The sequence below is a fragment of the Schistocerca cancellata genome, chromosome 5 (assembly GCF_023864275.1).
Source record: "Schistocerca cancellata isolate TAMUIC-IGC-003103 chromosome 5, iqSchCanc2.1, whole genome shotgun sequence".
In the NCBI taxonomy this organism is placed as follows: Eukaryota; Metazoa; Arthropoda; class Insecta; order Orthoptera; family Acrididae; genus Schistocerca; species Schistocerca cancellata.
Genome location: NC_064630.1, coordinates 370,813,073 through 370,838,024, shown reverse-complemented (window position 1 = coordinate 370,838,024; position 24,952 = coordinate 370,813,073). Strand labels below are relative to the sequence as shown.

Below are 24,952 nucleotides of genomic sequence, written 5' to 3'. Positions count from 1 at the left end.
GTAGAAGGTAATGCTCACACTGGAAGGCCCGTTAGCCGCACAACGCCAGACATTGTTGCCTAACTTCAACAATTCATTCGTGCGGATCGACGTCGAACCATTCAAGACCTTGCAGATGAAGTGGGTATTGGTTATGGGACATGTCAACGAATGTTGCATCGAGTCACCTCAAAATTTGTGCCAAGGATCTTGAGTGCCGATCAGAAGGCACAGCATGTTGAAGTGTGCACGGACCTTCGTCAGACCGCATATGATGATCCAGCCTTCTTGTCATGGGTTATCACTGGCTACGAGAGCTGGATTTACGGTTATGACCCAGAGACAAAGCAACAATCGCTCCAGTGGAAGAGTCCAGGCTCTCCAGGATCCAAAAAAAGCAAGACAGGTGAAGAAAAAGTGAAGAGCATGATCATCGTTTACTTTGATACCAAGGGAATTGTGCACAAAGGATTCGTCCCAACCAACCAAACAGTGAATTCCGTGTACTACTGTGACATTTTGCGACAGCTCCGTAAAAACGGGCGGCGACGACGGCGCGAACTTTGGCGTCAAGGGGACTGGCTGCTGCATCATGACAACGCACCCTGTCACACGTCCTTGCTCACCAGGACTCTTTCGGCAAAAAACATGGCGGTTGTACTCCACCCACCGAACTCGCCAGATCAGGCGCCTTGCAACTTCGTGCTATTCCCAAAACTCAAGTTCAAAGACGGTCTGTTCGACACTCTATAGAGGGTTCAAGAAGCATCGCTGGTGGTGATAAACACCATCAAAGAACAGGACTTCCAGAAAACGTTTCACCAGTGGCAGAAGTGCTGGGACAGGTGCGTAGGTGCGGATGGGAACTACTTCTAGGGTGATGGTGACCATTAGTCCAAAGGTAAGGTTTTCAACAGGTGGCAGCACCAGTCCCGACAATTTTGGATAGCACCTCACATGCTATAAACCCAAAAAAGGACCGTCAGCTTCGCTTAGACCCGCGAGACAGCTTTGGAACAGTCCCTTCCTCTACAGCACTATTCAATCCCAAGCCACCTGACTACCTTCAAAACCTCCCAGTTCCGACCACTGGACTGGACAACATACACCGTAATCATTCACCACACTGTCACCAAGTGAATTCTCCCATGTCTTCTGTAAACAATGCAGGAACACAATCTGAAGTCAAAGATGGTAAAGGCATACACGAGAACTCTATACTTCAAATTTGCATTGCAGCAAAAGTCAATAAATTCTTCTTCTAACAGCCCTCACCAAATTCTCTCCGTTCACTACATAACGCCTCCAACTAGCTAGCTGTTCCCCACTCTGTTAGGAGGCCACTTGCATAACAGTCCACGTTCACTCGCTAATATCAACACCCAACAAAGAAGCCAGCAATAGAGTAAGACGTTTCCCACGCACGTGAAAGGGAGCGCACTTCCGAACACTTCTGAACTTTCCACATCTAGAGAACAATCTTACTGATTCCTGACGACGAACTCCGAAATATGCCTTCATACCACCTCCGCCCCAGAGGGCTCAACTTACCTCCTCTATCCTAGCACTGCGACCAACCGACTCCTGTATTTCGCGAGCTGCCCACGGCTCCACGACATTATTTTCACGTGCCGACATTTCGGCTCATCAGTCTCCAAAGCAGAAAGTAGCCACTGTCATAGGCCATTCCCTGTTAACACCCAGAGTACATCTGCCAACTGCTCTTGTCTGCTGACACTTCCAATTTTTTTTCCCACAGGCTGTTAGGAAACGCCAGACAATCTGTGGGAGAAACACTCGCCTTTGAAGACCACCCATCTGGGGCAGGCCACCACCGTTAAGGGTGCTAGTAGAGCCCTGCCCATTACCTTCAGCTGCAGTCCCACAGACACTGGCGAACCGGCGCTGCCATTCACAATAGTAGCAATCAGCACTGTGTTGGTGAAAAAACGTCACCTTGTTTACTTTGTACTCTGGAAGCTGTGGAAAGACAAAGTTTTCCAACACGTCTGCGAATGTATGTGAAGTCACTGTCTCAGCATTGTCTAGAGCATCTATGGAAAATAAAAAAGGTGTTAAAGGTGTTCACTACTCAGAACCCTGGTAGGGGGTTCGGTGCCAACGTGGTGGGGGGGGGGGGGGCGTGAGGAGAGTCTGTTCTACTGTCTTACCTCCGGCATGGCCAATTCTCCGAAAAGCCGTCTGTCCTTCTGCCTTCGTGGAGGTCTGCCACCAATTAGCGAAATTACAGCCAGCCTCAACTCAAAGCAGATAGAAATTATTGGCTCTAATGGCTCTGAGCACTAAGGGACTTAATATCTGAGGTCATCAGTCCCCTAGAACTTAGAACTACTTAAACCTAACTAACCTAAGGACATCACACACATCCATGCCCGAGGCAGGATTCGAACCTGCTACCGTAGCGGTCGCGCGGTTCCAGACTGAAGCGCCTAGAGCCTCTCGGCCACAGCGGCCGGCGAAATTATTCGTGGCCAGAAAATTAACTCCTGCAGATATGCTGCTTAATGTACACTAACCACAGTCAACCTCTTATTATGCATTGTTATTACCTTCCATGAGGACATATTAATCTATAAATAATTGCATTAGAAAAAAACAATGCAAATGAAGTCTGAGAAGTGAAATGCTGACTGTCTAAAAAAACAACCGCCTTTCTAAGCGCCGTGTGATTTTTGATGAAGATATAGCGCACCACGCAGCAGCTTCTGTGGAATGATGAGGTTGCTGACACTGTTGCATAGCGTCGACGTCATTCCAAAATCTAAGGTTATGCATATTGACATAATCGGACAAATGCAAATAGGCCTCATGACGCAGTCGTAAGTTGTTTACGACGTCTTCGTCTTCATTAATTAGGATGTGCATTTCTTGACAGAATCATCTTCGACTCACATAAGCTCTTTAAGAGCCTGAACAATTTCGATCTTGTAAGGGTGATAGTGTAGATTATCGAGCAAATTTCGTCTAAGCTTCCTGTTGGACAGCCAGTTGCAGTTCCATGCCAACAAACTGAGCGATGCAACTTGGACTTCTTTCGACTGCAATTCTTACGTCCTCGTTGTTTTCGGAGGTATCCACTGTCTTTTGTTTCCCAGGCTTCTTCATCCTCAATGACGATAAAGTTCTATAACTACTTTTTATCGCACAGGCAGAGGGCACTGGTCGGTTCGAATTAATACAAAAATGGGTGCGAAAGGCTCGACATGTCTGCACGTAAGAACTACCGTTTTGATAAAACGTTTTGACGGCACAAGCGCGATGCTCTAGTGTCCATCGTTCCATTACTACTGAACGCTACACTGTCAGGAAAATGACCGATCGCATCCCACCACCTTCCATTAGATGAGCACCATTATGCTCTTTTCAAAATCAGTTCTTACTCTGCCCCAACCTGTAAATGCGCATGGTTGAAGACTAATTCAGCGGGCACTACGAGGAAGTCCGTTATGCAGTTGTGAACGTCACATTATTGTTGCACTTAACCGTTGTGAAACATTTCTAATTACCCGTACTGATGTCCCAAAAGTGAAGGATTAAATCTGTGTTCTGAATACATTTGCTTCCACGAAACCATATGATTAAATTCCCAGCTAACTTACTTGTTGCGACACTGCTAATGCGAGTCATTGCCAGCCCAGCGAAGTGGAGCAGCAGGTAACTTTCACTTAGTGAACAAAAGATCGTTAAAAGCACCACACCTGTTCAATAACTCAGTCAATACCTGTGAGTATGCTGACATGGTATGTGATTACGGCTTGTTCGATGATAGTGATCCTACTCTTTTTTGTCAGTATCGTCAACATTTTCTAACATGTTGCGTTAAGCATTTTCCACATTTTTGGACACTGCGTAAATGCGGGAGGGTATGTGAACAAGTATTTCAACAATGCTCATTAATAAAAGCACATTGCTAACTTTGTCGACGTAGTTGCTCACATATTGTAGAATGAGACGACTTCTATTCGTCTTAATGCTCCACGTGTATGACGAATATGATTCAGATTTTCACACTGCAGACAGTGCAGCGCGACTTGAGTGTTACCACTGGTTTAATACCAACTGCGATGCACTGACGTTATTATTGCTTGTTGATGATACCACATTTGTACGGGGCGTAATCAACAACACATAAGTAAACCATTATGATCACAGTAGAAGCCACACAATACACTGAATAAAAATGTACAGCTTCGTTACCCTATCAGTAAGTGGTGCAACACAATAGTTTATACATTCGTTGGTCCTGTTATTTTGGGTTTTGGGTTACGAGCGATGGGATTCATCTACTTGATTTTTGTTTCTCGAAAATACGTTTCCAGAGTACAGAAGAATGGACCATTGACCATCGAACGTAAAGTATGATGTACTTTACATTCTACTGTGTATGCGAGATCACATATGAACTGTATTTTTTCTAATCAATGGGTTGGCAACAGTAACACAATTATCTCTCCAGCAAAAATTATCTTACATTTGTTTATTAAGGAGTTGAATAGCAACAGGTATTGAACGAGGGCAGAAATATGCAGGGAGAACAATTCATGAAAAACAACTTCTCGAATGTCTACAGGATAATGGTTGACTGCGATCCTAGTCAGCTTCCTGACCCACACCACTCCAAGGGTACTGTACAATTCTTGGGCTTTAGACGTCTCTCAAGGTCTGATGAGGAGCCAAAAGAACAGAACATTATCGACGTTTTCCTTTTTTTAACCTTCTCCTATGGTTAAGGCAATACCTTTGACTTATACCCCAAAACACTGAAAAATACTGTCGAGAATGATAGAAAACAGGGTTAAAAATCAAGTAAGATGTAGGCTTGGAAATTCTTGCTACCAGCGACGCAGACGTGACCGGACATAGCTTTTGTGTAATGTTTACTCTGCTAACAAGAGCGGACTATGCCGCATCACGAGGCTCGAGAGCCGTTACAAGCTGCAAACCTTGGACACAGCGAACATAGCGGAGAACGGCCTGTTCGTCACGTAGGCATCACGTGCTGCCGTGTGACACAGACGCGATGCTCGAGAGTACTGGAAATTTCTTGAACAAGTGGTGCCGGGTGCACTACCACCTGTAAAAAGGCTAACCGCCATATTGTTGGGAGAGTGATGGGAGTGGTGGCAGTGACGGAGCAGCAGGTCAGTCGGTCAGGTATGATTTTGCTTGAGTTACGATGCTGTGAGATTGTAGTGCAGTGCTGCGTAACCACGAGGGGACTTAGACTCATTTCCATGTAGTCAACACTTATTCTGGTGCGCCCACCTCTGCTATATTGGGACTTAGGGAGCTATGAGAAGTTACAGTACTAAGAAGGCAGTTAGTAGACTTTGTATATAGAACTGTTTATAAAACGGATGTGCCAGAGGTGCTTCCTGTGTACATATCCTCATGAAATGATTTATGATTGCATCCAGTGGACCCTGAGATCCCAGCCGAGTTCCGTATTCTGACTCACCCTACAGCCCTCTTTTCAGTGGAGCAAGTGCACAGAAGGCAGCCCACTACCACAAGACCTCCTGCCAAGTAAGTTCTTTGACGTGCATTCTTGCAGTCCTTCCACTCCCTCTCAGGACTCGTCAGTGGGACACGACAATACATTATGTGAGACCACTCCGTCTACAGGCCACGAGTGGCCCACCGGGACCATCCGACCGCCGTGTCATCCTCAGAGGAGGAGGTGGATAGGAGTGGCATGGGGTCAGCACACCGCTCTCCCAGTCGTTATGATGGTATTCTTGTCTGAAGCCGCTAATATTCGGTCGAGTAGCTCCTCAATTGGCACCGCGAGGCTGTGTGCACCCTGAAAAATGGCAACAGCACATGGCAGCATGGATGGTCACCCATCCAAGTGCTGCCCACGCCCGACGGCTCTTAACTTCAGTGATCTCATGGGAACTGGTATATCCACTGCGGCAAGGCCATTGCCAATACATTATATGGAAAAATGGAAACATTTATTATTTTTTAAAATAATAAAAATTTAAAATTAGAACAAATGCACATCCACTGTATTTTGTGCTCTATACATACACTAACAAATATCTAAAATTTAATAACATATCATGCTGTTATCATAATGAACCATTCCCATGGCGAGCAGAACTCGAATGGAGAACATGTGTCAAGAAAGAATCAGATCGAACTGCGAACTGAATTAGTGATTGAGCCAAGAGGGCTGCAAGCTGAATCAGTGTAAGTGCCAAGAGCACAAAGAGCCTGACGTGTCCTGAGTCACCCTGTGATTCGTTTCCTCCATTCACAGTCGGCAGTGATAGGTGAATAGTGCTTGACTAGTGGGAAAAAGAAGAAAATATTATTAGCAGTTTAATGTCCCATTGATGTGGTTGCTTGTAGCTAGCTTACCTGCTTTCCAACTTCATGTTGAGTCAAATGTGGTACGCGAGCGGTAAGGGGCTGCCGAATGGTGAGCAATGGCATGTACTAGGTCAGCTGCGATCTGCTCCATGATGAGTCAGAAGGGGAAAGGGAGCGGAGAGCAGAGAAGCAGAGAACTGCCTCACCAGCTCTCTTGAGTCAGTTCTTTGCAGCTAGCTCTTCCCAAGTAAGTTGCTGTGCACTCCTCACAAGCAGTGTTTAAAATCAACTACACCTCTCTTTGCTTTCTATTCGTTTTGTGACTGACAAAAGCTGTTCACAACAGTAAAATATTTAAACACGACGTTTACTGCGTATTTTTCTAGAAGTTGGGAGACGTTTCTTACTAAAATGTTGTCATAATGACAAATTTAGCATATTGTGTGCGATGCTGTTGCAGCAGCCTGTCTGAGAATCTTTGCTCCACTGTATGACGCCACTGAAGAGGTATTTCTGATACAAATAGCTGCCACTCCTTTTTTCCAGGTCACTAGTTGCTCATTCCATAAATGAATCTAGTTCCATGAATTAGTTCAGAAGCGGATTGCCTATCTCTTCAGACAAGTCGCTTATTTTGTGTCAAGAAATGGGGTCGTTGGCAGCAAAAAGATATACACATGGATGGTGCAATGACGTTTGGTGCACCTCGGACTGTCGGAATGGAGGCCATTGTTTTGCAACCATTGATGAGGCTAAAGAAATAGGCGAATCAATAGTGCTGCGTCCAACAACAACACTTGACACAGGAGTGACACTACCTCATATTTTTTGGCATCGTGATGGACACATTCATCTGTGGATGCTCCAAGGAGAACAGACATTGCCAGATTGGGCCCAGCCCCTGGCGTTATGGTATTGTGTGCCACTAGGTAGACAACACAGTCACCTCTGGTTCTCATGGCTGGTAATGTGTACAGATTCGAGAAGAACAAACATTCCATTCGATATCGTCATCTGAGCCCTACTGGGTACACAACAAGAAAACCTCTGGCTAACATACCTAGTAATTCTCACAGAAGACATTACACTTCTGACTTGGTGCAGCTGGTAACTACATCCTGTCTTTGACGATCCAAAACGTTATCTTCCAACAAGACAACGTAATACAGTATGTCTTGCGTTCACCCACCTCGATAAAGAGGGTGTTCGACTGTTGCCCTGACCAGCAATTTATCGAGTTCTCTCTTACACAAAGCATTTGGTCATAAGTAGGAGGGCGTTGAATTAGGGCTCGGTCCTGAAACGGTGGAAGCAAAGATTCTCCATCCACCTCGAAATAAATGTAATGTACAGTAACCCTAGATTTAACGTATCACAGGAGCGTAACACTTTAATAATTATAACAATAAAATACCAGGTGGTTATAATTAAATTTTCCCTATTTAACTCGTTATAACACGGAAACTAATTACTGTACGAGGACCCTTGGTGGCATTAATGTCCATAGCATGGGGTGCATGATTTCCTTGCTTCACAGGACCACCATCCAGTTGCAACTATGGCCACGGGTTCCGTGATCGCTTTCCCTATTTAACACGTTATAACACGGAAACTAATTACCGTACGAGTACCAGACTCTTTAGCTTTAATGTCCAGAATATGAGGTGCATGATTTCCATGCATCACAGCGCCACCTTCCAGTTCCAACTTAAGCCACCAGGTGCCGTGATCAGTCATCGTGATTCATAGTCTCACACACCTGACCAGTTGCAGTGCACTTGTTGATGTGTCAGCATGAGCTTGGACAAAAGGAGCAGGGCATCGTTGGTGAAGCTCTTATCAAAACAACACTACTGCAGCGGCTGCACTTCGAGAACATCGCCGCCTGAAAGGATTACGGAAGGGTCCTCTCTCTCCACCTGCTGTAAGGCCCATGATGAAGTCCGAATCAATTGGAAAACTGGGCGTCGCTCCGGGAACAGGCCGACGACCGATTGCACCACAGGTGGTTGATGACATCGCTGTTGTTATGGCAGACAACGCTGCCCGCAATTCCCGACCGTCAGGCAGTGCGCGTGCTGTGTCACAACAAGATCCATATCGTACAGCAGCTTGCACCACTGAACTCACAATGACATGTTGACTTCGCTCTCCACATTCTCGAAAAAAATGGTTCAAATGGCTCTGAGCACTATGCGACTCAACTTCTAAGGTCATCAGTCGCCTAGAACTAATTAAACCTAACTAACCTAAGGACATCACACACATCCATGCCCGAGGCAGGATTCGAACCACCACGGCCGGCTCCACATTCTCGTATGGACTGAAGTTGACGAGGGTTGGCCCTGGACCATCCTACGCACAGACGAAGCTCACTTTTCTCTGAAGGGTGAGGTGGACATACAGAATTGCCGAATGTGGGGATCTTCACCTCCAGCCATTGTACTTGAAGTTCCTCTGTATGGTGAACGTGTCACGTTATGGCGTGGTTTCACTGCTGCTTTCATCATTGGCCTTTTTTTTAACAGGTTGGCGCTCAAGGACCAAAGACGTGCAGTGTAACTAGCCAGCATTACTGCGAATGGCTTCGCCAGCTTGTCATACCCGCCCTACAGGACAGAAATGCTTTGAACTCAATAGCTTACATGCAAGGCGGGGCCCCACCGCACATCGCTCCTGAAGTTCACCTGCTTCTCCGAAACACATTTGGAAACGATTGAATTATCAGCCGATCGTTTCCAAATGCATGGCCGGCTCGATCACCCGATCTCACTTCCTGTAATTTCTGGTTGTGGGCCTACCTGAAGGACAGGGTTTACGAGAGGAACATTCACACATGTGTTGATCTGAAGCGCAGCATATCATGAGAGGCAGCCAGCATACCTATGGACATGCTTCGCCCTGCTGTGCAGAGTGCGACCCTGCACTTTCAGACCCTTCTGGATACTGATGGGCGCCATATTGAGCCCCTTTTGTAACAGTAATGGTACTGGTATGTAATGGTATGATGTACCGTAGCAGCGCATTAAAAGTGCTTCAATTGAACTGACTCTGCGTTATTTCTCTTCCCCATGTCCTTGACATTAATGCTACCAAGTTTGGTATTCGTATGGTAATTAGTTTCTGTATTGTTTTCTTGTTGTAGTCTTTAGTCCAAAGACTGGTTTATGCAGCTCTCCGTGCTACTCTATCCTGTGCAAGCCTCTTCATCTCCGAGTAACGACTGCAACCTACATCCTTCTGGGTCTGCATAGTGTATTCATCTCTTGGCCTCCCTCTACGATTTTTACCCTCCACGCTTCGCTCCAGTACTAAACTGGTGGTCCCCTGATGTCTCAAAACGTGTCTTACGAACCGATCCCTTCTTCTAGTCAAGTTGTGCTACAACTACTCCGTCTCCCCAATTCTATTCAGTACCTCCTCATTGGTTACATGATCTTCAGCATTCTTCTGGAGTAGAACATTTCGAAAGCTTCTATTCTCGTCTTGTCTAAACTGTTTATCGTCTATTTTTCACTTCCGTACATGGCTATACTCTATACAAATACTTTCAGTAAAGACTTCATGACACTTAAATGTATACTCGAAGTTAACAAATTTCTCTTCTTCAGAAACGCTTTCCTTGCCATTGTCAGTCTACATTTTATATCTTCTCTAATTCGACCATCATCAGTTATTTTGGTCCCCAAATAGCAAAACTCCTTTACTACTTTAAGTGTCTCAATTTCTAATCTAATTCCCTGAGCATCACCTGATTTAATTCGACTGCATTCCATTATCCTCGTTTTGCTTTTGTTTATGTTCATCTTATATCCTCCTTTCAAGACACTGCCAAGTCCGTTCAACTGTTCTTCCAAGGCCTTTGATGTCTCTGACAGAATTACAATGTCATCGGCAAAGTCGACTTTTTTATTTCTTCTTCCTACTTCTAACCTGTTAAATAGGGGTAGTTTAATTATAACCACCCGGTACATAAAATGCTTATTTGCTATCATAATATTTTTTACATCAGTGGTTAGTACAGTAGTTTTGCATTTGGAGAGGGAGTCATAACCCCCACGATTTGTCCCTCCTCCCCCCCATTGGTCCGGGCCTCCAGGTTGCTGTGAGACTATAAGACCAGCACTTGCCAGCTAATGCGAGTGAGGAAATCTGACTTAGGCTGAAACATCATGGAATGACATATGCGTTATCATCATCCAATCTCATGTAGACTCGATGTCCAGCACGGATTAGTGCATTTGTTGCTGTCAGGTGTGCCAGCCCTCTGTAGTAAATTTCGCACCATGTGTACACCACATAGCCTACAAATGTAATTACGTACTTTTCCCAGTATACTGTATACGCACAACAGGAAAAATTCGTTACTTACTGTCTTCGCTGGCGTTGCAGTTACAAGGGCTACCAGCGCAAAACAATTTCGCAGTTGTGACAAGTGTTACAAGAGATTGACTCTGGAAACATTTAAATCTGAGAAGGTTACAAAAAACACAATGGTAGGAAAGTGAAGATGGCTAAGAGATAAGTAAGTATATACAATAAGATAGTGCATGAAAGACACATAGCAATTCAGGAAGAAGAATTTCATACAGACAGTACGATACCATATGCAAGTGACCGTTTCCAAACGTTACGGAATTTCACAAGGTATGACACAGTGTGTAAGATATCAATGGCCAATGGCAGCGATAGTGGTAACATGTCGTGGCTAAAAGTAAGAATTAAGATAACTGGAAATCATAAAATGGTTGTATACACTTCTACACAAAGAAAATGTGAAAATATACTTTGAAAGACAATGCTCATATAATGTTGCTAAAATGATATGGTAACTGAAAGGGGGGTTAGAGAAAAGGGGATGGGGGAAAATAGGGAGGTGGGAAACACAAATGAAGAATGCTGAATTTATTTGATTACAAAGAAAATAGTAACAAAATCAAGCAATACAGAATATTGGAGAGCTATTCGGAAACTGAGGTCCGATGAGTCGTGAAATGGAAACCACAGTGAAAATCAAGATTGTTTTGTTTGAAACAGCAACTTCTGTACATAGTCACCGCTCCGACTTCGATATTTTTCTGATCGTTGTACCAACGTTCCAATACCCTCATCGTAGAAGGCAGCCACATATACCTTCCGCCAATTCTCTGTGCTGGTCTACAGGTCTGTGACAAAACGATGTCTTCATAGCCAGTGGTTCATTTGAGCAGAGAGGAACCTCAGGGGTAGCCAATTACGGGCTGTATGGTGGGTGATCAAACACTTCCCAACGAAATCGGTGCAGAAGCATCTTCATTGCCCTTACAGAGTGCGGCTGACAATTATCATGAAGGAGGAAACGCACGGCAGTTATGTTGCACGAAATCAGACGAAATCTCTCACCAGGCCATAGTTCTTGGCGGCAGACACTGTTTTCTAGGCATATTTACTTGCTCACTGTGTGCTGAGAACAGAAAAGTGCGACGTGACGCGATCGACAGATATACGAGAGACATTGATCAACACATCTGTGTAAACCTTCATCGGATTTTCACTTTGGTTTCCATATCGTGCCCGATCAGAGATTACTTTCTGAATAGCCCTCGTATTTCACAACAAAATTATGTTCTAAAGGAAATATGCAATCGTAGTAAGACTAAAATAGTGCTGTTGTCCATTTTAATTCATGAAATGGATGTATATGTCACACCATTCAAAACTGCTGACTTTCACTGAACTTTCCTTCAAGATACGTTTGACAAGCAGTGAAGACAGAGACACTGTGCGCCGCCCGTCTGTTCGGCAGTATAAGCTGTGGGGCGGGGTAAATAAAGTGCCTGCCGCTGCTTTTGCTGACAAGGAAGAGTGACGTGCGGCAGGTGGCGCGCCATGCGCCTGCTGGAGCCTCCAGCTGCCTCTGGAGCCACGACTGGACGCCCGGCTTATCTCGCCTTTGACTCGCCGCGCCACCTGCACTGCGCCCCACCCTTCCGTCCACTGCCTCCTCAGACCACACCGCGCGCTGGCAAATGTGCTTCGCAGCTGCTGCCGCCCAACAAACACACCGTATTCTCCAGACGTTTTCTCTCACAGTGTGGTACTCTGCAGTGGCGTCTGCAGCTACTTGCAGGACTGCCTTTATGCGCTGGATATCTAAGCTGTAACCTAGGAATCCATATCACAGACATTTAAAACAGAGTAGGTCTGTTTTAGTGCTGTGGTGCGGAACCATTCATAGTCGTCAACTACATGTAGGGTTGCCAGGTCAGAAAAGAGAAAAGCTGGAGTCGGCGTTACATTTTGGCGGGCATTTTTCCCTAAAAGCCAGACTTAGATATTTTCAATGTTTTTTAATAATCACTTATTGTCTTTTTTTACGAGATCAGTCTTGAACATGCTTAAACTATCAGTAAACAGCCTTGTAATTTCGCAATTACGATAGCAACTAAGTTGTCATTTATACTAATTGATAAGTCCTCTTCCTAAAACAGCCTTCATCTACATCTACATGATTACTCTGCAATTCACATTTAAGTGCTTGGCAGAGGGTTCATCGAACCACAATCATACTATCTCTCTACCATTCCAAAAATGGTTCAAATGGCTCTGAGCACTATGGGACTTAACATCGGAGGTCATCAGTCGCCTAGAACTTAGACCTACTTAAACCTAACTAACCTAAGGACATCACACACATCCATGCCCGAGGCAGGATTCGAACCTGCGACCGTAAAAGTCGCACGGTTCCGGACTGAAGCGCCTAGAACCGCTCGGACACCACGGCTGGCTCTACCACTCCACTCCCGAATAGCGCGCGGTAAAAACGAACACCGAAACCTTTCTGTTCGAGCTCTGATTTCTCTTATTTTATTTTGATGATCATTCCTACCTATGTAGGTTGGGCTGAACAAAATATTTTCGCATTCGGAAGAGAAAGTTGGTGACAAATTTCGTAAATAGATCTCGCCGCGACGAAAAACATCTTTGCTTTAATGACTTCCATCCTAACTCGCGTATCATATCTGCCACTCTCTCTCCCCTATTACGTGATAATACAAAACGAGCTGCCTTTTTTGCACCCTTTCGAAGTCCTCCGTCAATCCCACCTGGTAAGGATCCCATCGGCGCAGCAATATTCTAACAGAGGACGAACGAGTGTAGTGTAAGCTGTCTCTTTAGTGGACTTGTTGCATCTTCTAAGTGTCCTGCCAATGAAACGCAACCTTTGGCTAGTCTTCCCCACAATATTATCTATGTGGTCTTTCCAACTGAAGTTGTTCGTAATTTTAACACGCAGGTACTTAGTTTAATTGACAGCCTTGAGAATTGTACTATTTATCGCGTAATCGAATTCCAACGGATTTCTTTTGGAACTCGTGTGGATCACCTCACACTTTTCGTTATTTAGCGTCAACTGCCACCTGCCACACCATACAGCAATCTTTTCTAAATCGCTTTGCAACTGATACTGGTCTTCGGATGACCTTACTAGACGGTAAATTACAGCATCATCTGCGAAAAACCTAAGAGAACTGCTCAGATTGCCACCCAGGTCATTTATATAGATCAGGAACAGCAGAGGTCCCAGGACGCTTCTCTTGGGAACATCTGATATCACTTCAGTTTTACTCGATGATTTGCCGTCTGTTACTACGAACTGCGACCTTCCTGACAGGAAATCACGAATCCAGTCGCACAACTGAGACGATACCTCACAGGCCCGCAGCTTGATTAGAAGTCGCTTGTGAGAAACGATGTCAAAAGCTTCCCGGAAATCTAGAAATACGGAATCAGCTTGAGATCCCCTGTCGATAGCGGCCATTACTTCGTGCGAATAAAGAGCTAGCTGCGTTGCACAAGAACGATGTTTTCTGAAACCATGCTGATTACGTATCAATAGATCGTTCCCTTCGAGGTGATTCATAATGTTTGAATACAGTATATGCTCTAAAACCATACTGCAAACCGACGTCAATGATATAGGTCAGTAGTTCGATGGATCACTCCTACTACTGTTCTTAAACACTAGTGCGACCTGCGCAATTTTCCCATCTGTAGGTACAGATCTATCGGCGAGCGAGCGGTTGTATATGATTGCTAAGTAGGGAGCTATTGTATCAGCGTAATCTGAAAGGAACCTAATCGGTATACAATCTGGACCTGAAGACTTGCCCGTATCGAACGATTTGAGATGCTTCGCAACGCCTAAGGTACCTACTTATTAAAAACTCATGCTAGCAGCTGTTCGTGTTTCAAATTCTGGAATATTCCATTCGTCTTCCCTGGAGAAGGAATTTCGAAAAACTGCGTTCAATAACTCCGCTTTATCGGCACAGTCGTCGGTAACAGTACCATCGGCACTGCGCAGCGAAGGTATTGACTGCGTCTTGCCGCTTGTGTACTTTACTTACGACCAGAATTTCTTCGGATTTTCTACCAAATTTCGAGACTGTTTCGTTGTGGAACCTATTAAAGGCATCTCGCATTGAAGTCCGTGTCAAATTTCGCGCGTCTGTAAATGTTAGCCAATCTTCGGGATTTCGCGTTCTTCTGAACTTCTCATGCTTTTTCCGTTGCCTCTGCAACAGCGTTCGGACCTGTTTTGTGTACCATGAGGGATCAGTTCCATCTCTTACCAATTTATGAGGTATGAATCGCTCAATTGCTGTTGCTACTATATCTTTGAATTTGAGCCACATCTCGTCTACATTTGCATAGTCAGTTCGGAAGGAATGGAGATTGTCTCTTAGGAAGGCTTCTAATGAGTCTTTATCCGCTTTTTTAAATAAAATTATTTTGCGTTTGTTTCTGGTGGATTTGGAAGAAACGGTACTGAGCCTAGCTACAACGACCGTGTGATCACTAATCCCTGTATCAGTCATGATGCTCTCTATTACCTCTGGATTGTTTGTGGCTAAGAGGTCAAGTGTGTTCTCGCAACCATTTACAATTCGCGTGGGTTCGTGGACTAACTGCTCGAAATAATTATCGGAGAAAGCATTTAGGACAATATCGGAAGATGTTTTCTGCCTACCACCGGTTTTGCACAAGTATTTTTGCCAACATATCGAGGGAAGGTTGAAGTCCCCACCAACTAGAACCGTATGAGTGGGGTATTTATTTGTTACGAGACTCAAATTTTCTCTGAACTGTTCAGCAACTATATCATCGGAGTCTGGTGGTCGGTAGAAGGAGCCAATTATTAGCTTAGTTCGGCTGTTAAGTATAACCTCCACCCATACCAATTCGCACGGAGTATCTACTTCGACTTCACTACAAGATAAACCACTACTGACAGACACAAACACTCCACCACCAATTCTGCCTAATCAATCTTTCCTGAACACCGTCTGAGACTTCGTAAAAATTTCTGCAGAACTTATTTCAGGCTTTAGCCAGCTTTCTGTACCTATAACGATTTCAGCTTCTGTGCTTTCTATTAGCGCTTGAAGTTCAGGGACTTTCCCAGCACAACTACAACAATTTACAACTACAATTCCGACTGTTCCTTGATCCAAGCACATCCTGTATTTGCCATGCTCCCTTTGAGATTGCAAACCACCCCGTACTTTCCCGAGGCCTTCTAACCTAAAAAACCACCCAGTCCACGCGACACAGCCTCCGCTACCCGTGTAGCCACCAGCTGAGTGTAGTGAACTCCTGACCTATTCAGCGGAACCCGAAACCCCACCATCCTATGGCGCAAGTCAAGGAATCTGCAGCCAACACAGTCGCAAAACCGTCTGAGCCCCTGATTCAGACCCTCCACCCGGCTCAGCACCAAAGGTCCGCAGTCGGTTCTGTCAACGATGCTGCAGATGGTGAGCTCTGCCTTCATCTCGTAAGCAAGACCAGCAGCCTTCACCAAATCAGATAGTCGCTGGAATCCAGAGAGATTGTCCTCAGATCCAAAGCGACACACGTGCCGACATGTGCCACCACCTGCAGCTGGCTGCACCCTGTGCTCTTCATCGCATCCGGAAGGACCCTTTCCACATCAGGAATGACTCCACCCGGAATGCACAAGGAGTGCACACTGGATTTCTTCCCCTCCTTAGCCGCCATATCCCTAAGGGGCCCCATTACGCGCCTAACATTGGACCTCCCAACTACCAATAAGCCCACCCTCCGCAATTGCCTGGACCTTGAAGGCTGAGAATCATCCTCTGAAACAGGGCAGGCAGCTGCATCTGGCTCCGCCAGAGACAGTACCTAAAACCTGTTTGTCAAACGCACCGGGGAGGTTTTCTGATCAGCCTCCGGGGACGTCTTCCGCTGCCTGCCATGCCTTGGAACGACCTCCCAATCAACCACAGGCGAAGGCTCAGCCCCACTGCGGGGAGCAACCGGGGCAACCACAACAGTACCCCCGATCTGGGGACAGACGGGACGTGGTTGACATCCCCATGATACCTAAGTCTGGCTCCCCATAGTGGTGCCCATTGGCAACAGCCACAAGCTACCTGACTGAGGTCAGCGCCGCCTGCAGCTGTGAGTGAAGGGATGCCAACTCAGCCCTCATCCGAACACAGCAATCACAGTCCCTGTCCATTCTAATCGATGTTGAACAACAGTTACTGAAACACGAGTCCGTGCCTAAATAACGCAAGAGAAACACGCAAAGAATGTATGAACTAACCTGTACAAATGCCTAACGACTGCGCTACAATCTGCCTGAATTTACGATTACAGTAACTAAAAGTCGAAATTACACCTCCTATACGAAGCTCACACGCAATTTAAGTAAGAACCTACGAAGTAAACACAGAAAAGAAGCTATATACGTAACTTTCTGCGCCGTCGATGAACACCAACTGGGAGCTCAGGCCACTTATTTCAAAGTACACTACAAGTTCTTCAGTAATTAAAATAAACAATTATCGATTGTTCTGGGAATAAAAACTAAAAAAAAATATTGAATATCTTTGCGGGGGAGCATCCAACGACACCACACTCAACACCCAACCCCACCCCGTGCGTTCAATAGGAACTCATACATTTTATTTCAGATTACGATTCTACATACGTTTTATCTGAAGCATTTTCTTCGTTTCACCACAGATGGCGTTGTAATCGGAGGAATAGAAATGGGTACATAATCGTAATTTACTGCATGCTACTCAATGACCCTTGAATATCCAATGCACCCGTGGCCCCACCTCCATGCTGCGAGGGTAAGACGGGAGAGTATATCATATCTTCTACCTGGAAACCACATTCGCAACGTTGTATTCCTCCGGAATATGCAACAGGAGTGCTCGACGCGCCACCGTGGTCATATGGCGAACTACTCTAAACATTTCAATACCCGCGGAGTGTTTATTGCCTGTACCTTACCTATTATTTGGAGAACAAACGTGCAAGTTAACGATAAATGTTGCAACCACGGAAAAAAAGATTGAAATGATCCTGATTTACGAAGAATGTAGGAGAAATATTGAGGCTGCTGTTGTCTTGTATGCCGAGAGTTTTCCAGAGAAAGCTGTCTCTCGTTCGTTCTTTTACAAGGTTGTGAACGCCTTTATGTCTGATGGCAGCATACAGACCGGCAGAAGGAAACGAAGCAAACGTGTTAAAGGAGAAGGTAAGCAAACAGCTGTACTAGCGGCAATGCACCACAACGGAAAGATAAGCGCCAGGCAATTACACTGCTATTCCGGTATGATCGTAGGTAGTATTGTCACAGTACTGCATTTTCATAAATATTATGTATATCACGTGGCACTGCATCGAGAACTCCATGGCGCCGATTTGCATAGCCGGAAAGCGCTTTGTGAATGGGTACGTCAGCAAATGCCAACGACCCCCACTTCTATGCCGAGGTACTATTTTCCGATGGTCTACATTCACAAAAAAAAAAACAGCGTTAGCCCGTATAACATACATTACTGGAGTGTAGACAATTCCCGCTGGTTACGGCTAGATGACCATCAACGTCCTTCGTCGGTTAACCAATAGTGTCGCGTCATCGGGAATTGACTAATTGGCCCGCATTTTATCGACGGTACGTTGAATGGACGCAAATATCTACCGTTTTTGTAACAGAAATTATCGGTGCCACTGCAAGAAGTTGTCCTGGGCATTCGATAAGTATGTGTTTTCAGCATAACTGTCACCCAACCAATTACGCAACTGAAGCACGAGAGGTATTACATCGTATTTACACTGGTCGTTGGATCGCGAGACACGGCCCTATTAATTGTCCCGCCACGTCGCCAGATTTGACGTTGCCGAATTTCTTTCTGTGGGGATGTTTAAGAGATAAGGCGCACCAGTAAGGGCCGACAGACCGTGAAGGCATGGTCGACTGCATCTGAAACGCTTGTGCTCACTTTCCCGCAGATATGCTTTTGTCCTGCGTACGTTGATTAGAGAATGGGATCACTAATTGTACTGGAGTTGGCGGTACTACATTTAAACACTCACTCTAATAAGAAAGGTAGAGTAGTGTTCGCGTCGAGCCACGGCGACAGTGACGTGTCGAGTACAGCCTTGTTCGACATGTCGGAGGAATACAATTTTGCTAATAGTATTTCCAATTAGAACTTATCAAATACTGGCCTGTCCTACGCTCACAGCATGGAGGTGGGATCCCACGTGCCATTTGAAATTCAAGAACCACTGAGCAGCCTGTCGCAAGTTACGACTGGGTACCCATATGTGTTCCTCCATTTACAGCACTGTGTGTGGCGAAACGAAGAAAACGCTTCCGACAAAACGTACAGAGATTTTGCTGTAGAATCGTCATATGCAATAAAAAACGGAGTTCTCACTGAAGATTTCAAAGCTGACCCTCATCACCCACGCACGGGTTGAGGTGGTGATTCCAGTGTGTTATGTGTTATCAATGGATGTTCGTCCCATCCGACACAGACAAATCTGAATTATAAAACTTTTTTTCCTTCCGATTTGTAGTTTTCGAGGTATTTCAGTGTCTTCAGTTAAAATGAATGCCCTGTATAGAAACAGTAATAATCTGTAGTTAGGTACCGCTACTGAAATTTCGCATTTGAATCCATTTTATCGAGAATGTCGTTTTTCTTTGAAATCATTTCGTAAAAATCTTAACAGCGTAACCTTAAGTTAAACAACAAGTATATAATCTTTTATGAATGTTTCGGTAGGCAGTTTATTGTGTTTCTTTGTTCAATGGCCGCTCATGAAAGAGAACACCCTCTCTACTTTGGCGTTATGGTCTTGAATTGCAAAGTAATATTCTGTCAATTTCAGTAATTCCGAATAAAATTCTTCATTATGCAGTGATCTGATATAAGCTGTCCACTTTTCACATGCCAAAAGCTCTTTAAACGTAGTGTTGTCTTTTTTTCTCGCGAATTTCGTGAAATTTTGCCATTGACCAAATAAATTACTGTCATCCAACTTCAAGTTCTTTTTAGACAAAATAACTACAGTTTTTGCTGCTTGTTCGCAGCTTGGCATAGGCTGACCGATAAATTCTACTTTGGCTCAGTCGCTCTGGGCATTGAGCTGTTATGACGTTGTTCGTTAAGCTCGTTCGGCCTCCGAAGAAAAATATAGGACACAGACTTAAGAATAGTATTGCCTACCATACCCATACATATTTATGGTACAGGTCCTTATTCCCAGTTATACCTATTTCTCGCACGTACGTCATTACCTTGGAACGGGCCTTCGTGGTGCATACTCCACTTCTTCGCCAAAAAGTCTAATAAATACCGGACACGACCGTAAAAAGCCAGCCACCTGGCAATGCTAGCTACGTGTCGGTAATTATATTCTATGTGTCTATTCCTTTGAATTTATTAGTGGACCACTGATACGAATCATGTCAGCGCCCCCTCACGTCAAATCCCAGTGGAGGCCCGTCATATGCTTTGTACTTCAGTCGGCGAAATTACCAAAACTTCAAGAGAATGGTGGAACCGAAATGTGGTAGTTCGATTTAAGTGCAATTCTCCCACATCATTTTTCATCCAAATCAGGACCCATAAAATTGTTTACTTCCAGTCGGAAGGCGCAGATTTTATTCAATTTAATGATACAACTGGAAAGCTCTCACAGTGTTTAAACTATAACCTGTCTGTAGACAGCATGTTACGCCTGCGGTCTGAATCTCCTCTGTATGAAGTTTAAACTATAAATGAACACTAATGCGATCTGACTAGTGTGAAAGAATATGCTGCAATGAACCAATCTTCTCATAACGCAGTGGTATAATAAAGAGATATTTAACATATGTTAAATCAAGATGAATGGCAAGCAAAAATTTCAACTGATCAAATGCATCATATTTAGTGTTGGTATTTCGTGCAATGCAGAACCCGCGAGGGTAGCTGAGAGCGCTCATGCGCTGCTTCCTAGATTAGGGAAGGCGCACCGGCCGCGGATCGAATCCGCGCGGCGGATCAACGGTTAGGGCCGGTATGCCGGTCAGCCTGGATGTGGTTTTTAGGCGGTTTTCCACATCCCGGTAGGTGAATACCTAGTTACACAACTCACAGACATTAGCAAACGTTCGCACTATTTCATGGAGTACACTATACGCAGACATCTGGGGTACACTCCTTACATCCCAGGGGTTCGGGATGGCAGCAGGGAGGGCATCCGGCCAACCTCTGCAATTAAAACTGCCAAATCCGTAATGACAAGGCCGACCCTGTGTTGCAGCGGGACAAGGCCCAAACAAAGAAAGAATTTTGTACTATGCAGAGGAAACTACACACCGCATTCTATAATACGTGAGCAACTCATAATAACTCATTTAAAGGCAAAATATACAAATTTTTGACGCTTTAGAATATGCATGTCTTGACGATCCGCGGCAATTCAGACTCACATTATTAAGCTGAAAAATTGATTTAAAATTAAGAAAGACTGTTTTTGCTGAAGGCAGTTCTTGTCGTCTCATTACGAAATATATTGCATTCGAATGTGGTTCTTTCATGAATAAGGTTTAAGTGAGCACATGTGCGGATTAAAATAAAGATCAGGGGATTGAAAATAAGGACATAACAAACCGAGTTTAGATTAAAACTGAAACTAAATCACTGTACCGTTCTGAAAGATCAAACAAAAGCTCATGAGTAATATGTACAAATGTTCTTCAGCGGACCATGTGTCTTTAGAGACTCACACATTTACAAAACATAAAAACAGTCCCATATTCATACAGGCACCTGTAAAGTTATTTAGTGAGTGGGAACATAATGAAATAAGCGACTTGTATGCTCGGATGACCGAAGATAAATTAGGCATCAATCACCAAAAGGACGCGAATTCGCACGACCTACTAGCACTTTTTCACGTGAGATACAACAGCAGTCACTTCACGTAAGTAAACCAGAAAAATTACGTAAGACATAATTATGCAGACAACTGTCTCATCAAACTCCTCGACGATGTAGCCTCAATGTATCCATCTCAAAGCGTCTATTCTTTACAAGTTAGTACATTTACGGCAGCGATCGAATAATTCAAGGCGACCGGCGGAAAAAGAGAGAGCGCCCTTCTCCGTCAGTCCCTACTATCCTAGCGTGATCAGACTTCATTGCCCAGCAACATGACTGCCAGGCCAGAGTCAGCGTTCAAAGTACTTGCTAGAGACATCCATTCCAGTTTCCAGCCAAAGACAAAAAAACTATTCTAGCAGGCAGAAATACTGAAAGTAGAGTCTTTGAGCCATAAAAGTGGTGAGCAATGTACGTACATATACCTGACATGAAAGTCGTCAACACTAGTCATCTTTCAAACTTAAATGCCGTGTCATAAGCTTTTAATTCCGATGGTGGCCTAAAAAATTGTTTTTGGGCGTTAGTTATCACAAAATTTCTGCCGTTAAGGCTCACGCAACAGGTTCATCCTACGTACCTACAAAACAAATACAGTCCTGGTTACTTGATCACAATGCTATTCTAGGAAAGCCAGTTTCACCCTCTTACCTCAGCCATTGCGAAACCAAAAGCAGAAAATTCATGATAAAGCTGTACGTTTTGTTTTATTGATTGTTGTTGTTGTGGTCTTCAGTCCTGAGACTGGTTTGATGCAGCTCTCCATGCTACTCTATCCTGTGCAAGTTTCTTCATCTCCCAGTACTTACTGCAACCTACTCCTTCTGAATCTTCTTAGTGTATTCATCTCTTGGTCTCCCTCTACGATTTTTACCCTCCACACTGCCCTCCAATACCAAATTGGTGATCCCTTGATGCCTCTGAACATGTCCTACCAACCGGTCCCTTCTTGTCAAGTTGTGCCACAAACTCCTCTTCTACCCAATTCTATTCAGTACCTCCTCATTAGTTATGTAATCTACCCATCTAATCTTCAGCATTCTTCTGTAGCACCACTTTCGAAAGCTTCTATTCTCTTATTGTCCAGACTATTTAATGTCCACGTTTCACTTCCATACATGGCTTCACTCCACACAAATACTTTCAGAAACGACTTCCTGACTCTTAAATCTATACTCGATGATAACAAATTTCTCTTCTTCAGAAACGCTTTCCTTGCCATTGCCAGTCTACATTTTATACCCTCTCTACTTCGACCATCATCAGTTATTTTCCTCCCCAAATAGCAAACCTCCTTTACTACTTTAAGCGTCTCATTTCCTAATTTAATTCCCTCAGCATCACCCGACTTAATTCGACTACATTCCATTATCCTCGTTTTGCTTTTGTTGATGTTCATGTTATATCCTCCTTTCAAGACACTGTCCATTCCTTTAAACTGCTCTTCCAAGTCCTTTGTTGTCTCTGACAGAATTACAATGTCATCGGCGAACCTCGAAGTTTTTATTTCTTCTCCATGGATTGTAATACCTACTCCGAATTTTTCTCTTGTTTCCTTTACTGCTTGATCAATATACAGATTGAATAACGTCGGGGAGAGGCTACAACCCTGGCTCACTCCCTTCCCAACCAATGCTTCCCTTTCATGCCCCTCTTTTCTTATAACTGCCATCTGGTTTCTGTACAAATTGTAAATAGCCTTTCGCTCCCTATATTTTACCCCTGCCACCTTTAGAATTTGAAAGAGAGTATTCCAGTCAACATTGTCAAAAGCTTTCTCTAAGTCTACAAATGCAAGAAACGTAGGTTTGCCTTTCCTTAATATTTCTTCTAAGATAAGTCTTAAGGTCAGTATTGCCTCACGTGTTCCAATATTTCTACGGAATCCAAACTGATCTTCCCCGAGGTTTGCTTCTACCTGTTTTTCCATTCGTCAGTAAAGAATCTGTCAACACTTGCTTCTTTGGGTTTGGAATTATTATATTCTTCTCGAAGTCTGAGGGTATTTCGCCTGTCTCATACATCTTGCTCACCAAATGGTAGAGTTTTGTCGGGACTGGCTCTCCCAAGGCTGTCAGTAGTTCTAATGGGATGTTGTCTATTCCCGGGGCCTTGTTTCGAATCAGTTCTTTGAGTGCTCTGTCAAACTGTTCACGCAGTATCGTATCTCACATTTCATTTTCATCTACATCCTCTTCCATTTCCATAATATTGTCCTCAAGTACATCGCCCTTGTATACACCTTCCACCTTTCTTTTTTCCCTTCTTTGCTTAGAACTGGGTTTCCATCCGAGCTCTTGATATTCATGCAAGTGGTTCTCTTCTCTCCAAAGGTCTCTTAATTTTCCTGTAGGCAGTATCTATCTTACCCCTAGTGAGATAAGCCTCTACATCCTTACATTTGCCCTCTAGTCATCCCTGCTTAGCCATTTTGCACTTCCTGTCGATCTCATTTTTGAGACGTTTGTATTCCTTTTTGCCTGCTTCATTTACTGCATTTTTATATTTTCTCCTTTCATCAATTAAATTCAATATCTCTTCTGTTACCCAAGGATTTCTATTAGCCCTCGACTTTTACCTAGTTGATCCTCTGCTGCCTTCACTACTTCATCCCTCAGAGCTACCCATTCTTCTTCTACTGTACTTCTTTCCCCATTCCTGTCAATTGTTCCCTTATGCTCTCCCTGAAACTCTGAACAACCTCTGGTTTAGTCGGTTTATCCAGGACCCAGCTCCTTAAATTCCCACCTTTTTGCAGTTTCTTCAGTTTTAATCTACAGGTCATAACCAATAGATTGTGGTCAGAGTCCACATCAGTCCCTGGAAATGCCTTACAATTTAAAACATGGTATCTCCAGGATTCGTCCATGTATACAGCCTTCTTCCATGATTCTTGAACCAAGTGTTAGCTATGATTAAGTTATCCTCTGTGCAAAATTCTACCAGACGGCTTCCTCTTTCATTTCTTACCCCCAATCCATATTCACCTACTATGTTTCCTTCTCTCCCTTTTCCTACTCTCAAATTCCAGTCACCCATGACTATTAAATATTCGTCTCCCTTCACTATCTGAGTAATTTGTTTTATCGCATCATACATTTCATCAATTTCTTCATCATCTGCAGAGCTAGTTGGCATATAAACTTGTACTACTGTAGTAGGCTTGGGCTTCGTGCCTATCTTGGCCACAATAATGCGTTCACTATGTGTTTGTAGTAGCTTACCCGCACTCCTATTTTTTTATTCATTATTAAACGTACTCCTGCATTACCCCTATTTTATTTTGTATTTATAACCCTGTATTCACCTGACAAGAAGTTTTGTTAAAAAAAATGGCTCTGAGCACTATGGGACTTAACTGCTGAGGTCATCAGTCCCCTAGAACT

General features: G+C 44.2%; 1 pseudogene; it reads right to left on the bottom strand.

The window, feature by feature from the left end:
* Positions 1–5,811: 5,811 nt before the first annotated feature.
* LOC126189357 (5S ribosomal RNA) lies at positions 5,812–5,929 on the bottom strand (annotated as a pseudogene).
* Positions 5,930–24,952: the final 19,023 nt, after the last annotated feature.